An 18,037-nucleotide genomic window follows, 5' to 3' on the forward strand; every position below is an offset into this window, starting at 1 on the left:
ATATTGAAGGGCCATAACTCTGCCAAAAATCATTTAAGTGGAAAACCTTTGTTATATGCTGTAAAGTTTCAATGAAATTGCATTAGAAGTATAAAAGGTAGTCCAGAAAATTTTTGAAAATAAAAATAATTAAAGGGCCATAACTCTGACAAAAATTGTTGATTCGTTGAACCAAAAAAAAAACAATGATATGCACAACTAGACTTGGTACTGATCATTCCTATAAAGTTTGGTTGAAATTGCATCTGTAGTTTCTAAGAAGTAATAGTGCGGACAAGATTCTGTGTAGCTGGCAACACACACAAAACACCTTTTTTATTCAAGGTCCATGACTCTGCCAAAAATCATTTAACTGGAAAACCCGTGTTTTATGGGCAAGTACTTGAGCTACAGATCAATCCTGTAAAGTTTCATTGAAATTGCTTCAGTGGTATAGGATAAGTAATCAGACCAACCTTAAAAAATAAAAGTCATTAAAGGGCTATAACTTTGACAAAAATCATTGAATCGGAAAATGCCTACAATGTGCACAACTAGACTTGGTACTGATCATTCCTGTAAAGTTTGGGAGAAAATTGCATCAGTAGTTTCTGAGGAGTAGACCTGACACGTTAAGTGACGGACAGACAGACAGACAGACAGACAGACAGATGATGGAGAAGTGATCCCTATAAAACATTGACCTAGGGCATGTTCAATCTAGTCATACATTGACCAAGGGTGTGTTCTCTTCAGTCAAAAATTGGCCTAGGGCGTGTTCTCTCTAGTAATGCACTGACCTAGGGTGTGGTCTCTCCCATCATCCATTGACCTAGGGCAATATGCTCTTCTCCTGCAAAATGCAAAACATTGATCTAGGGCATGTTCACTCTAGTCAAACATTGACCTTGGGTATATTTTTGTAATAGATTAACATTTTCCACAGGAAATCAAATTTTAAATCTTGTCTGTATGCAGGCAAATTAACAGTCAAATAAGCAGAAAATTACAACAATATAGCAGGACTGGAAGTTAGAAAGAGACTTTAAATCATCTTACAAAGTACAATTCTAAGTTCATCTATATAACAGTTACTGTTTAAAGGTCTTCTATATTTATAAGCAAATGTCATTGATGCATTATAGATACCTGTAGGGACGCTTTTTTAAAAAAGGCTCAACAATGATGATGATGCACTTTTACTAAGAATTGTTATTTCAACAGAAAATAAAAGCTGAAAGCTGCTTTAATAAAATTGATGAAAAACAAGCATTTGATAGTATTGCGGGCAATACAGTAGTCCCCTACCGGTCCCTCAAAAAGTTCTTTAATTGTCATACACTCCTGTGTATTGCCATTTATAATGAATTTGAGGATGAAGTCTGTATTTGAAAATATCGACCACAAAACATAATAAAATAAGTTTGTCTATATCACAGTAATGTGTTAAGTTTCCATGCTTAGTAAGGAAATTATGTTTATACAATATTTAAAGTTTGAAGTAAACACCTTAAGAAATAAAGAACATATAGTGAAAAAGCTGAAAAATTTAAATCAGAAATCTTGAAATTCAGGCTATTTGTTGCCATAGCAACCAGAATTTTCAACATAGGAAGAAAAGAAAAAAGAAAAAGATGTGCATAATCTCCAGACTGCCATCTACCCATATTTCAAGTTTCATAAAAATATTTTCAGTACTTTTTGAGTTATCACTGGATCCAGTTTATGTGTTAAATTTGCCATATTTTCAGACTATTTGTTGCCATAGCCCAACCAGAATTTTTTTTTTTTTTTTTTCAAACATAGGAAGAAAAAAAAAAAGTCGTGCATAATCTCCATACTGCCATCTATCCATATATCAAGTTTCATAAAAATATTTTCAGTACTTTTTGCGTTATCGCGGGATCCAGTTTTGTGGACGGACGGACTTACTGACAGACAGACAGACAGACGGACAGACAGACGGACAGACGGACGGAGGGTAAACCTAAAGTCCCCTCCGGTTAAACCGGTAGGGGACTAATTATAAGGCTAGTTAAAGTAACAATTTAAAGATTAACATGATTATAAATCCTTATTTTTCAGACGGAACTCTACAGTAGTGACACAGACAATATCACAAAAACCTGTATTTGACAATAATACACCTGCAGAAAGATGACTTTGGGAATTATACATGCTATGCAAGCAATTCCATAGGCACAGATTATGACACTGTGAAAGTATATGGTAAAATGTTCCCTTGAGTTTTTTATTGTTGTTTTTGTTTTACCTCACACCAACTAGGAAAAATACGTGTTATTCAAGCAATTCCATTGACACAGATTTTGACACTGTGGAAGTGTACGGTAAAAATGTTTCCTTGGTTTTTCTTGTTGTTTTGTTTTACCTCACCACACCAACACTGTTTAAAGCCATATGACGACTTTCCAGCTTTATTTTTGCAGAGAGACCTCAGGTGCCCCTCCATATATGAATCCAGGTACTTAAGGGCACCTGAGTAGAATCGCCAATGTTGGATAGCTTCCTCATATGAAAAAATTCCAAAGACCAGGATGGGATTTGAACCCACAGCGATGAGGGGCAAGTGGTTTGAAGTTAGGAACCTTAACCACTAGCCACAGACGCCACTATATTCCCTTGTTTGTTTTCAAATGTACACCTTATTCAAAGCAAAATAGTTATTAGGTTTTTACACTACACTGTATATTGAATGATCTTGTTCAAAAGAAATTGTAACTCAAAAAAGTATCTGTGATCAATTTTAAGGTCAGGCCATCAGTGATGACATGTGTTTTCTCATGATAGCCAATTTCATGTTGCAGCTACTGTGTAGCAGGAGACCCAAAATTCATTAACATGCCCAAAACACATTTTTTTTTTTTATTCAAGCCCCCCATAACTCAGCTGAAAACCCTTCAACTAGAAAACCAGTGTGATATGTGCAAGTACTTGTGCTACGATCAATCCTGTAAAAATCCATTATTGTTGCTTTTATATTGAAGGGCCATAACTCTGCCAAAAATCATTTAAGTGGAAAACCTTTGTTATATGCTGTAAAGTTTCAATGAAATTGCATTAGAAGTATAAAAGGTAGTCCAGAAAATTTTTGAAAATAAAAATAATTAAAGGGCCATAACTCTGACAAAAATTGTTGATTCGTTGAACCAAAAAAAAACAATGATATGCACAACTAGACTTGTACTGATCATTCCTATAAAGTTTGGTTGAAATTGCATCTATAGTTTCTAAGCAGTAATAGTGCGGACAAGATTCTGTGTAGCTGGCAACACACACAAAACACCTTTTTTATTCAAGGTCCATGACTCTGCCAAAAATCATTTAACTGGAAAACCCGTGTTTTATGGGCAAGTACTTGAGCTACAGATCAATCCTGTAAAGTTTCATTGAAATTGCTTCAGTGGTACAAATGTATAGGAGAAGTAATCAGACCAAACTTAAAAAATAAAAGTCATTAAAGGGCTATAACTTTGACAAAAATCATTGAATCGGAAAATGCCTACAATGTGCACAACTAGACTTGGTACTCATCATTTCTGTAAAGTTTGGGAGAAAATTGCATCAGTAGTTTCTGAGGAGTAGACCTGACACGTTAAGTGACGGACAGACAGACAGACCGACAGACAGACGATGGAGAAGTGATCCCTATATGTCGCCACTACTCCGTAGAGGCGACACAAAAAAGACAAACAAGTAAAAACAGAATGAATAGGATCAAATAGAATTTACTGTTATCTAATTGTTCTCCTGGAAGTCATAGAGGATATTTGTTTGTTTTTGTGTAAGATGAAATTTTATTTCATCGAGTGGGCTTTAAAAACAGTATTCTCAAGAGTGGCGTAGCCACGAGTGAGAATACTGTTTTTAAAGTTCACGAGATGAAATAAAATTACATCTTACACAACAAACAAACAAATTTTCGTTTTTATTTTATGCTAAAAAACAAGTTTAAACGAAATTTCCATAAATTAAACATAAAGTATTAAAATCTGTTTCCCCATTGAGAGCCTCATTTCGTGCGAATTTCTCATTAAAAAACAAGAAGTCTTGAGCTGAAAAATAAGTCCGACAATCAACATTAAATGACAGTGATATTATTTATTTTGTTTAAAAAATATGAATGATCGCTTGTTTTAATAATAAAAACAAACAATTCGTGTAGGAGAAAATTCCAACCATCCATCCATATTTCTGTTACTTACTTACTGCGAATTTATATTAGACCTGGCTTTGTTAAATGTAAGCGGCAGCCATTTTTTAAAGTTGTGTATTTCACGGGAGGAAAATAATTGTGTTTGATTCAGAGGGATATCATTTGGAATTGTTAGTCATACACCTTTTTAAAAAGAAAGAAACATATTTGAGGATTGAAACAGACAAAAAATAAGTGTTGACAGATGTGAAAACATGAAAAAACAGCTATGAAAATGGAAGACTTGGAACTTGCTCGGAATGCTGGGTGGTTTACTTGTTCTACGAGCTGTAGCTGTCATTGCTTTTCAATTTTTCATAAGCATACGGCAGTTATTACTCGTAGGATACTTTAATATGCCAAAATGTCATCAAGAGCAGTTTGCATGTGGAAGGAATGTATTTTTCAGACTGTAAAAATGAAACAAAAAATTTAGAGACGAAATTTGGTGATTGGAATTTGAATGAATAGAAGTAAGTTTTTCTTCTTTTTATTACTTTTGACGTTTAAGGTATTTATCAATTTCAACTTTGCTTTTTCTTTAAACAGCCTGACACTTGTCAGAATCGTCAGCAAAAATAAATTGAGGTACCACATGGGGAAAATCTTAAAAAAGTAGTTTCGTCATTGAAAAAAGTGAAATTATATTTTGATAATTTTCACTGTGAAATTACCAAATATAATTTTCACGGATAAATCAGTAATCCACTGAAAAGCATAAAATAAACACAGGTAACTTGGTAAGGACAGACAGATCTAGGAGAAGTGATCCCTATATATGGTCACTACTCTGTAGAGGCAACACAAAAAGTAGCTTTGATTTAATTTTTATTTCAGAATACAGACCTGTCACTACATCTGTATCATCATATACAAGTACAACAATGAATCTACCAACAAATCATCCTACAGTTAACGGTAAATTAACCTGCTTGTTCTTAATCAAGGGTTTTTTCCCACTTTCCCACTGTGTAACAGTGGCCTAATATAAATGGCCCTTCACAAATTGATGAAGGACCCTGTCACAATATCAAATTGTCAATGAGATGCAACTTTTGTTAACAGCGAAAATTTCTTAAGTAACTGACAGAAAACTGTAGTACAACAAAAATATATTTAGCAGCAGTACCTCTTACACTTAAATATTACTACAGTTAAAACAAATTGAGGTAATCAGAGTTGGTCATTTAAACAATTTATATGTTGAAATATCTGGAGAAAATGTATTAAATAAAGAAAAATCTGTGTTGTAAACTGTTTTCACAAATTAAACTAAAATTGCTCTTTTTTTTGTCTCTTTACAGATTTACCAGTTGATGTGTCAAAAGGGAATGATCACAGAATGACATCATCAGTTATATTTCTCCTTGTTACAATGATCTTTATTATATTCTAAAGGAGAAAAAAAACCATCAAATACTTATCTTCTTATTGACAGATCTTATTTTACGTGCACATGAAAGCCACATTTAACATTTGTGTAGGAATATTGTACATAATGCATGCTCAAATATTATTGAATTTTCTGAATATTATGATATTTCCAATTAAACTGTTTATTGTGTCAGTTACTAGTATGTGCTTGACCTCTCCAAATTTTTAGTGTTCCTTCCCTCTCCCACTTTTAGTATACATCCCCTTCCCCATTTTAAGTATCCCCACCCTTTCCCATTTTAAGTAACCCTGCCCTTCCCCATTTTAAGTATCCCCATCCTTTCCCATTTTAAGTGACCCTGCCCTTTCCCTTTTAAGGAACCGGCACCCTTTGCCATTTTAAGTTTCCCTGCCCTCTGCCATTTTTAGTGTCCCTGCCCTTTGCCATTTTTAGTGTCCCTGCCCTTTCCCATTTTAAGTGACCCTGCCCTTTCCCTTTTTAGGAACCCCGCCCTTTGCCATTTTAAGTGTCCCTGCCCTCTGCTATTTTTAGTTTAGAAAAAAATGGGCTCCAGTCAAAAAAGTCACCTGCAAGGCAATTCTATGCATGGAACAACCATTTTTCATTTATTCTTGACATGTTTCTGATGAGATGACTGATAAAAAACAGCATGAAATGTTTGTATAACATGTACATGCATACCCTCCCTCAAGCTTTTATGCCATGTATACTTGACTGATGTAAAAGATAAGAATACATAAAGCATCCATACATTCAACAAACTTAAAATTATGTTTTGCATGATCTATGAAATATTTCAACCTCTGTTTTAAATTAATCATGCAAGATGATTTTCGAAACATTGATGCTAAAGTCTTTTAATTTTAAAATAATCATGCAAGTTGATTCACAAAGATTGAAGCTTATGTCTTTGAATTTCGATTAATCAAGCAATTTGATTTTGAATGGGTCATGGTGAATGTCTTCAAATCAATCATGCAAGTTGATTGTTTTGAATGGCTCTTAGGTTTAAAGTCTTGTTGTAGGGAAATCATCAATACCTTCAGGTCTACTTGAAGCATGTTTTCAGGATTTTTTTTTTATTTAGTCTTGCTTGAAACATAATATTATATCAAGCTGCAAGTTAATATCTGTAATTCCATTACCATTGGGTGTGTGTGGGGGTGTTGGGGGGAGGCACTTGGTAGAGATTACATCATATGCCTTTTCCCAGTATCACTGTGAGTCAGAATACCAGACCAATTCCTTATATCAAATGCGCTTATTTTTGCCCAATCTTAAGAAAAATCACAATCAAACTGAAATTGAAGTTCCCAATATTCATACTTTCAAATTTGCTGATATTCATTCCAGTAGAATAGACGCAAGAGACAGATGATTCCTCACATTTTATTATCATTTTTTTTGTATTTGTTACGCTTCGGTAGATATTTGCAATAATGTCACACAATTCAAATACTATGCTTTAAAGGTGGTTAAAATTTTCTGACCAGGTTTAGGTACTTTTCCCCCCAAATGTGACTGCATGTCCTCGCAGGGTGACACCTATACCTGGGTTGCGATAAACCAAAAGTTTCCACAGTTCCTTATGACAGGGGATGGGGCAGGGTTGGTCCAGGATGTAAGTAATTTTAGTCCCAGTGCATTACAAACATTATTCTAAACACACTGTCAAAATCATAAATGCTATTAAAGAACCCAACACCCCACCTGCCCTGTGCGAAGTTACTGTGAAATTTTTTGAATTACCACATATTTAATAGAAACAAATCTGTAAAGCAAAAATGTTGCCAAAAATAATTCATAAAATCTTCATATTTTTTCAAAAAACAGTAATTAAATACAGCTTAATCAGAAAGTGGAATCTTTAACAGGTTGCCTATTTATATCTCCCAGTTTTAGCCACTAAAACAAATACCTCTTCATTAAATGCAAAAATGTGTGAAATGGTTAAAAAATCTTATCACATAATGCAAAAAGCAAGCTGTTTGCTTATAATTACAGTAAACTATCATGTGGGGAAACTGGAAACGGAAGTATATATCATTTACACCAGAACTGATGGGAAGTATAATTTCCAAGATAGGCCAGTATGCACACAGCTTCTGTGGGAGATAACTAGCTGATAAGCATTCGGCTTTGAAGCCATATTTTTTGGGTCAGAAGCAACAATTTTCATTATCTTCATCTCAGCCTTAGCACAGTAGGATTCATTCATACTGTGGTTTGTCTTTTTTACTTCTTCTTTATTCCTTTATGAACTTGGCAATTCACCAGTTCATAAAGAAAAGCTAGCCATTCCAATGGATCTTTGCTTTGTTTATCAAAAGGACATTAGTGAAAGTTACCTGCACATTTTAAATAAGCAACAAAGGAAAATAAGGCTTTCTTAAACTATGCATGAGAATCATGATTGTATAATTGAATCAGAGTACCACCTCACCCCCCCCCCCCCTTTCAAATTGTCTTATGTGAATGGTTAAAGGATCTCTTGAATTGTGAAAAATAGCTTAAGATAAACACCTTATTAAACATAGCCATAGTCCATAAACTGGCATCTGAGTAGAGCCACTGACGTGCTGTAAGCTTCTACATGTAGATAGCTTCCTAACATGAAAGAATCCAAATTCTCTGGTGGATCAAATTCAAACTTACTAGGTGAGGGGCAAGTGGTCTGAAGTCAACAACTTTAACCACCCATCAATGGACACACCTTTTTTCATTATATTTTTGTTTTGATTTTGTTCTGTTTTATTTTAGAAAAGGAACTTTGTTTTAATTTCAATAACTGTGAACCAGTCCCTTTAAATGAAAACTAGTCTGCTTCTGTTTTCTTTTATGAATGAAGACCAGAATGAATAGAGTTATAGCTTGTTACACATAATTTGTTTCCTGATTCTCACCGGTAAAAAAACGTTTGGTAGAAAAGGATGTCTATATTCCTTGAAGAATAAAAACACTGGGTGCTCTAAAAATGTTGACTTCAAAGCTACTTTGTACAATTTATAAAACATTACTCCATCAAGTAGACAAAAAAGAGTTTGTAACAAAAATAAACAATAAAATATAAGGTGTGTTTTTTCTCTTTTGTGCTACTTTTTTTTCTTTTCTTTTTGAAGTTGTATCACTAGCCAAGTGAATTAGACAAGAGTTTCTATTCATTGCTTTTTAATGCAGAAATAAGTATGTTAAAAATGCAAAGTAGGTTTAAATGAAAAATAAAAGACCTTTGATTACTTTTGCCTGTGAAGTTTTATAAATATAGAAATAATGGCAGATAGCTTTTGTTGCAGCTTTACATCACTGCCTATGAATGGAGATTGAAGAATATAAATATACGAAAAAATGGGGAAAAAACAACAACAGATCACCCATTTTGAGTAAAACAATTTCCTAATAGGAAATATTTTTCTATTTTGAGGTTTCAGGGTGAATGAAAACAGCATATTTCTCTGTCCTCGAGAGCACACAGGTTCTTAGTATATAGTACTGATACCTTTTAAGGTCTCTTCTGAAAGACCAACATTATTGTCAGAGGTCGTTCAAACTTATAACCCCTCTTAATGACCAGTCCAGCGCATTACCAATGGACCATGGATTGGCTTCCCATATGTTACTGCTGGATTCTCGGGTATAAAGTTACATTTTGATCAGGAGTCCCTTTAATTGTATGGACTGTCTAAAAACAATAATTCTAAGCAAGTCTATTTACATGAAGAATGGCCTATAAATAGTAAACCCTATGATACCAAAATATACATGTATATATTGCTATGTCAAAGATCTATATTTAACAGGCTTGAGTGATTAAGGTTACAAAGTTTTCATGATTTTGATATAATGGATAGAAACAACCACTAAATTCATAAAAGTTAATACCCTATACAAATACTAATAGCATTTCCAGATCCCAACATCTGTGAAACAAGGATGCTGGGATATGTGTATAAATCATATTCATAAGCCGGTATTAACTAATAACTGATTACATGCAAATGCATGGAATGTTAATATAGGCAATCTACATCTGTAAATTATGAGCTCAATTTGTACGAAATAAGACAAGGAAATGGCAAGAGGGTTTTACAGTCTTTGATCATGCGGGCTTATTAAAAGCCATGGAAACGGTGCCCTGACCTGATCCTATTTATTCACCATAATTAATTTCCCCAGATTACCCATCATATTTACCACAATTACCTATTGCATTTACCACAATTCTCCTCTAATTACCAACATACATCAAAATTCCTGGGACTCAAGATGAATTATGCATCAAGTTTACAGAAAACTGAATAAAAGTTTTATGAGACTTCATGTGGTAACCCAATCATTATTTTATAGCCTACTGGCACACTTTTCTCCTACAGTTACAACTTATTTGCACTAAAATATAATTCACCAAGCATTTTCAGTTAATTATTTAAAAAAAATTGACACCTGTTGTTTTTTTTGTATCATAAAAACAATATTGAAGACACTTATTATATAAAATACTGTTTATACCTTCAGGCAGTTAAAGAATAAGCATAGCAATCTGAGTAAACCACTCTCTGAAGTCCATTTGCTGGAACTTACAGATGTATGAGAAACTGTGACCCTAGTAGTGCTTGAACCCATGAGCCCTGCATTGAGAGGCAGTCACTTTGACCACTGCTCCATTTTATCAAAATTTTTACTGAACTCATTTTCTCTCTTTCCTCCTAAAAAAATAAATAAATCTAAAAATAGCTTTTTTTCATCCCATTTTAAGCCATTAAAATATTTCAAACTGATATCAGAATGTTACATCGATAATGGAAACCCATTTGTCGGCCTCTTAGATAATAATTAATATAAATTCAGCTCTTACAAGTTTATCAGTTTATAGATAAACTCAAGACAGTTACTGCCAATTTATCAAGCCATCTGTAGACAAGATAAATCTCATAAAAACAGTACCTGAATCATATGAGCCAGTCAAAGATATAGAAAAATATCTTCAAATAGATGATGATCTTTTCCTTTAAATATTGCTACACAATAGGAACTGACAGACAACATCAAGGGCAGTAACTCTTTGGAAAGAATCTTGACTGGTTTTCTCAGATTAAAGGAAGTTCTGACTGTGTGTGAACCAGTCTGTTTACAAGTGTGCGTGTTTTTTTTTTTTCAAATTCAAAATATTACCAAAATTCTGTGAATGTTTACGTAATCATTTAAATTGGTTGGTTCAATGTCACAATGACACTAACAACGTCATGTAGCATCTTCCCAGCAGAGGAAGACTGTAGGCTGCCTTCTGCATTATTTCAAGCAACCAAGTAGAAACATTAATCCCGTTTGCCCGCATTGGTTATTAAAGAACAGGATTCCAATTTGAATCCAAAGTACTGGTTAGTCCACATTTTAAAACAAGAGCCGAAACAAGACACAGCCACAACCGCCGGAACCCGAAAAGAACCCAATTAATTTTCAAAAAAAAAATCAACACTATGAAAAATTCTAATCTTGTAGGTTCAAATCAAACAAGATGGTAATGAACTTAGCAAAGGCAAAATGCTGTAGCAGGCAAAATGGACAAAAAATATGTAAAAGACTGACATCTTAATGGAACTTTATCATATTTACAATGTGGTTTTTGATTTCAAATCCTTTTGTCTTTTTTCAAGTACTCATACAACAACTTTACAGAGACTTTGCATTATATTTTATAACAAAATGCACAAAATTTCAAACCTTTTTTTAACTATGCTGCCAAAAGCAACATTGCAAAAATTGGAGAAATCATAACACAATAACAAGACTGCAGACTAAACAAATTATATCTATGTCAAAATTGAGTTAAAGAAGGCAATTCATAAAGTCATAAAAAATGTCTAAATATTCTAAAACTGAAAATGTTGAAACATTTCTGGCAATTTAGCACTGGCTAAAAAAACATTTGGCACCAACCTGCCAACTTTTTTTTTCATAATCACTTTGGAAAAGCAGGTCTGGCCTATGAAATAACATATTTAAGTTAAAGCATGTTCCCTTTAGTTGGAAATAGATGTATTTTAGAACTCAGTAAGTTAGGGGGTTTTTTTACCATCAATCCCAGGGTAAAACAAACTTTTACCTTTTAGAGCCCTCTGTTCAATTCAAGATTTGTTTGTTTGCAAGGAGGTATTAAAACCCTTAGTTTTTTTTTACCTCTTGGTCTCTTTGGACCGTTTCAAGTGCAATAGATTGATAATCTCCATTTTGTTCCATGGCATTTTAAAGATCATAGTTCCCAGATCTGCCACTAATCATTCCTTTTAATATTAAAATGAGTCACCCCATTGATAATTCTGTTTAATTTAAAATCAAACTTCAACCCATAATGATTCCACAGTTCACTTTTAGCTCTTTTTTCGCAACAATTTTGAAATATTCCCTTTATTAAAGTCAGCCATGATGTTTACTTTTTGCTCCTCCTCATGAACAATTGAATGCGCTCTTGATAACCTTGAGCTATATTATAAGCATTGCAATGTGAAACTGTACAGAAATGGTGCACAAATTGATTTTTGAGTTTTTGAAACAAAATATTCCAATCAGGTGGAACCATGAAAGAACACAGAACTACAGACACTTGGGGTTTGGAGCTCCAGAAAACGCCTAATAAAATCCAAATAAAATGCATATTTGTCAATCCAGCACATGTACTGATCATATATATCAAAAAAACTTAAATATAAGCCGTTTTGAAAAAATTTCATATTTCAAAAACATCTAAAATAATAATTATTAGATGTTGAAATATGAAATTTTTTCCCCAAAACGGCTTATAATTAAGTTTTTTTGATATTATGATCAGTACATGTGCTTGGGAATTGACAAATATGGCAAATTTTATTTGGATTTTAAGGGGGCATTTTGAGGCTCCAAACCCAAGGTGTCTGTGGAAAAGCTGAAATTTCTTCACAATTTTCCCCTTTTAATAGGGAAAAAATGAGGAAAAAATTTATTGTTTTAAAGTCCCCTTTTTTTCATTTAAAGCCTGTTTTTAGCCCCTTCTTAAAAAAATGGCAAAATCAACAGGAAGGTGATTAATATGAACCCCTTCAATCATACAGTTTTAAATTTTCAAAGGGGGCCGGTAAAAAACGGACACACAAAGACTCAAGAAAGGGTTTTAAAAAATACAGAATAGAAAATAATTAATAGAAACTGGCATGTAAAACATAAAATTTGTTAATTACTAATAAAGTCTGATTGAATAAATTGTATCATTTCCAAATTTTGTTGACTGAAATGGAATTATCACTGAATTTCAATGCCTGAAATGGAAATATAATTAAAGTTATTAAAATATTTTTTCCATTGCGAATACAACCCAATAACAGCTATAAAATAAGCCTGACAAAGGCCCTGAAATCTGCAGTCAAAAACCAACTAAATTTTCAATAAAGATAACATTTGTACTAATAAATTTATTGCTATACAATGTATCATTTTACAGAATTCTTTCTCATAAAAAGAAAAGAAATGTGCTCATAAATCTTAAACTGACATATATATTTTTTTTTGTACCTTCATTCACTGAAGAGTTCAAAAGGAAGTGCCTTGTAGCGATTTTAACAGGTTACACATGTGGAAGCCTACCGTATTTTTCTAAGAGATCTTTAGATACTTTAGAAGCAATCATATCCCACCACTTAACTGATAAGCCCCAATACATCAGTTACTACGTGACCTAGCTCTTTGAAGGAAAAAATAAATGCCAGTGTTCTGTATCAACATCAACATCTAGTTACAATTCAGAGGTCTTTTTTTTACATTTTCTTGACAATGAAGGGTTCTCCCAATTTATTTCTGACAGATTACTTGAGTTGGGTATCACTGCTGAGAATGTATCACAATATCTTGCTTGCGCCATGATAAATATATCACAATAATAACACACTGTCTTAGCTGTATCATGATAAATGTATCACATATGATCACAATATCTTGGTTGTATCATGACAAATATACAGTATCCGGATATTTAATATTACAATATCTTGGTAACGTATCATGGTAAATGTATCACAATATTATCACAATTATATTTCATAATCTTGGCTGTATCATGACAAAAATGTATCACAATATTATCACAACATCTTGGTTGTATCATGACAAATTTATCACTATATTCAATATCACAATATCTTGGTTGTATCATTACAAATGTATCACAATATTATCACAATATCTTGGTTGTATTGTGACAAATGTATCACAATATTATAACAATGTCAAATATCACCTTAGTAACAAGATATTGAAAAGAACAAACTTTAAATCTCATGAGGAGTATTTATAAATACATCATTTGTCTCAGGCTTCAAATATATCATAAAGCAATAAAAACAGCAATTACTTGTCTCTGAAACTACAGTACTGTTTTTAAAAGTTAAACCAGACAACGAAAAAAGACGATGGCCTGATCCTCACTGTAAATAGGAACCCCCCCAATTGCAACCAAAATTTTTAAAACCAAAGGGGTTTAATTGACACTTGGAGACAATAAGATTTTTATCTTTAAAAAAAAGGATTTTACAAATTTTTCCTTTTAACAGAATTTAAAACAATGAACACCTTGGGGGAGTTTTGACCCAGTTTTATTTGAAAAAACTTTTAGAAAAATTACTAGAACATAGGGGGTTGGGGGTTAAATTTGGCGTCCCTTTTCGCATTTTATTCCAATGGACGCAAATATTTTCGAGAAATTACGAGCAATTTTCTCCTAACATTTTTCGGGGGTTTGTTTACAACCAGAAAACCAAAATGCGTTAGCGCGGGGTCAGTCTATGTGGCGGCCTTGCAAAAATCGCCCCCTGAAGCCCAATTTGCCAAAAACCCCCGATAACGCCTTACCCATCATATCACGCAATATTGATGCAAAAACAAAGTTTAAACACCGTGGGCTAATTACAGATATTAAAAAAACGAAGGTTGATAATTTTTTATTTTCTTTGAACAACAGGGTTATTTTTTAAATTAGCAATTTTTAAGACAAAAGGATAAATTACGGAATTTTCACGCGCCCCAATTTAAAATTTTTTTTCTAAAATATAAAATGTAATTTAAATGATTGTTATTTCGGCATTTTTTTAGAACCAACCATTTGCCCTTTAAGTTTTAATTTTAGCAAAAACTTTATGATTTTAAAATTTAAAATTGTCCAAATTGAACAACCCAATTCACATAAACCGGCTTTATTGATAATTAGAATATGCAAATTGAATTTCCCCCAAATCGCCACATTTGCCAAAAACCCTCAAAACCCAAAAAAAATTTGGATTAAACCAAAATGAAGAAGTGAATTTGTTCCCTTTAAAATTTTTTAATACTTTAAAGTTTTAAATATCGACCAACCTTTGAAGGGTATTTCCTTTTAAAATAAATTTTCGCGGAATTGTGAATTCTTAAACACGTTTAAAAGTGTAACGATTTTTTTTTTTCATTGTAAGGTTTTTTTTAAATTTTTACAAATTTTTGTTTTTAAGTGCTTTTAACCCGTTTTGGATTTGGTATTTAAAATAAAAAAAAAACATTTCTGGTTGAATGCATTATAAATGAAATAAAAATTTTCATAATGAATTGTTTGAATGCCCCCGATTTCACCCAAAATTTCAGATTCATTAATTTTTTTCATTTAAAAATTTAAAAGCCCTTAAAAATTTCAATTTAACACAAACCAATTTTTTACTTTTAGGGATAAATTAAACAGTTAACTTTTGAAAAAGAAATTTCATTTTTTTCAAAAATTAAAAAATAGGTGAAATAAAGTTTCCAAAATTTTTAAATCGGAAAATAAGTTGTTAAAATCAGAAATTACAATTTCAAAAAACCGGCTTTTCCAAGATGTTTAAATTTTTTTCAAATTAAAGGAAAAATAATCTCCATTTATAAAACCTTTTTCCGAATTTTGCTGCCCATGTTTAACAATCCATAATGGGAAATTTAAAATTAATATTTAACATTTAGGTAAATATGACAGAAATGGAAAATTTCTTTTATTTTTCAAAGTGAAAAATTGAAATATTTACCATGGAACAAATTTGACCCTCATTTAAAAATAAAGTAATTTGGTTAATTGTTTTATTGTAATAATAAACTTTTAAAAAAATTATTATATTTACTTTCAATAAGTACCCCCAAAAATGTTAACCATGACCAAAATTTAACCTGAATGGGGGCATTCCTTACGCTCCCTTGTAACATTGAGGTTGATTTTGGTATTTAGGGAGATTGCGCGTGGAAAATTTATATTTTTTCACAAGTAAAAAGGGCATTTGCCCAAAAAAAAAAATTTTTTGAAACACAACATGAACTTACCCAATTTTTGACGCATTAATATTCTTTGGTTAATGTTTTACGATAATTATAAAAACTAATTTTAATAATTAAAAATTTTCCCGGAAAGGGGCAAATTCAAAAATCCCCTGAACCCGATTTCCAATTCCGAATTGCTGGTATTTCCATGAATTGCCAATAGCAAGTTTGGTGTTGGGGTGTAAAGTTGGGAGAAATGAAGGAAACTGAAAAATTTTAAAAAAAAAAAGGGTTACTTGCCAAAAATCTATCGGACATAACAAATTGAATTGACGGTATTTCTTTTTAAATTTTCCAAAAGTTAAAAATTTAAAATGTGTCCAACCGTTTTTTTTACGAATAAATAAGGAACTGATTTTTTCATTTTTTTCAAGAAAAGGGGGTTAATTTAAAAATCATCAACATGACCCATTCCCAATTGACTGATTTTTCTGAATTCCTTTTTTCAAATTTTTATTATGTGCCAAACGTTTTTAAAAAAAATGAACGGAAACCTGATTTGTGCGGAATTTTTGGGAAGAATTTAACCCCAAGTCGGAAGGACCGGCAAAGGACCGGAAGGCGGAATTTTTTAACGGAAAAAACTTTGCCCCGCATTTAATGGCGGGGGCAAAAAATTTTTTTTCCACAAACGTTTTAATTCTATGTGGAAATTTCTTTTGAAAATAAAAAAATTTGGGAATCTCTTAATTTCCCAAAATATAAGAAAAAGTATTGTACATTTTACTGATTAAATTTAAACATATTTTGCACGCGCTGGACCAAACTTTTTAGGGGGGGGATCCATGGCCCCCTTTTATCCAGGAAAAACCTTCTTTTAACCTGTTTTGTTAATATCTAAATCTTGCATTTGGGGTTTTTTTAAAAGAAGAATTTTATAGTTTTTGTTACCATATAAAAGAAATTTAGAACCCAGGGGCCAAATTTTACCCTTTTTTTTGAAAAACTAATTAAACACTCCCCTTTAAGGTTTTTATTTAAAATCTTAAACTTACATTTGGGTTTTTTAAAGACGATTTTTTAGTTTTTGTAAAACACATAAAGGAAATTGCACCCGGGGCGGTCAATTTTGAGCTCCGGGGTTTTTATTTGGCAACTTGTGACCCCATTAAGAAGTTGAATGTAAATTCTTTTTCCCTGCTTTAAGTTCTTAAAGAAATTTTTTAGTTTTTTACATTCATAAAGGGAAAATAAAGAACCCAAACCCCAGGGGGGTAAATTTTGCCCCGGGGTTACCTTGACAAACTTGGAACACTTTATTAGAAACTTTTCATGTAAAAATTTTTCCTAACTTTTTTGGTTTTCTAAAAGAAGATTTTTGGGGTTTTTAACTTAAGGCATTATAGGGAAAATCAAAAAACCTGCGGCAAATTTTCCCAAGGCTTTTTTATTTGGGGAAAATTGTGTCCACCATAAACCCTGTTTTTTTGTTATATCCTTTGAAAAAGTTCTTTGAGTTTTTAAAAGGGAAAATTTTAATTTTTTTATCCATATAAGGAAAATAAATGAACCCCTTGGGCGGGGTATTTTGAAAGGCTTTTTATTTAAAAACTTGGTTGCCTTTAAAATGTTTCATGCAAATTCTTTTAAGCTTAGTCTTTTATGGTTTTTTTAAAAGAAGTATTTGTTTTTCTTTTCGGTTTCTTGGTAAAAAAGAATTTGGGACAAATTTTCCTTGAAAAAATTAAAGGCCCCCAAAAACCATTCTGTGAATTTTGATGAAATTGGCTTCAGTGGGTTTTGAGGAATTTTCAATTTAAAGAAAAAGTTTTTTGGGGCCCGGACCAAAAGGGGTACAAAAGTACCCTGACTTTGACATGGTGAGCTCAAAATGTTTCAAGTATGTATTGTTTTAAAAAAAATTTCCCCGGATTCAATTTATCAAATATTTCTTACGCAGAACTTTTTAATGTGGACTTCTTTAAAAATGATAGATTTTACTAAAAAAGGGAGTCTCTCTAAGCTTTTCCATTTAAAATTTTAACTTTCACAATTTGAAATTATTCTGTAACTTTTGAAATTCTATTCTACCTTTGAAAAATTTTTCTCGAATTTTAAATTTATGAGAAATAATAGGTAAGAAATTTCTTTGCCATTTACACATTGTGATTATTTTT

General features: G+C 32.2%; 1 protein-coding gene across 1 annotated transcript in view; it reads right to left on the bottom strand.

The window, feature by feature from the left end:
* LOC132759481 (PDZ domain-containing protein 2-like) overlaps nucleotides 1-18,037 on the bottom strand; it is a 70,877-nt gene that overhangs the window by 50,622 nt on the left and 2,218 nt on the right. The gene's annotated exons all lie outside the window — the stretch shown is intronic.

This window comes from Ruditapes philippinarum, unplaced genomic scaffold (genome assembly GCF_026571515.1).
Source record: "Ruditapes philippinarum isolate M1 unplaced genomic scaffold, ASM2657151v2 ctg93_1_1_1_1, whole genome shotgun sequence".
In the NCBI taxonomy this organism is placed as follows: domain Eukaryota; kingdom Metazoa; phylum Mollusca; class Bivalvia; order Venerida; family Veneridae; genus Ruditapes; species Ruditapes philippinarum.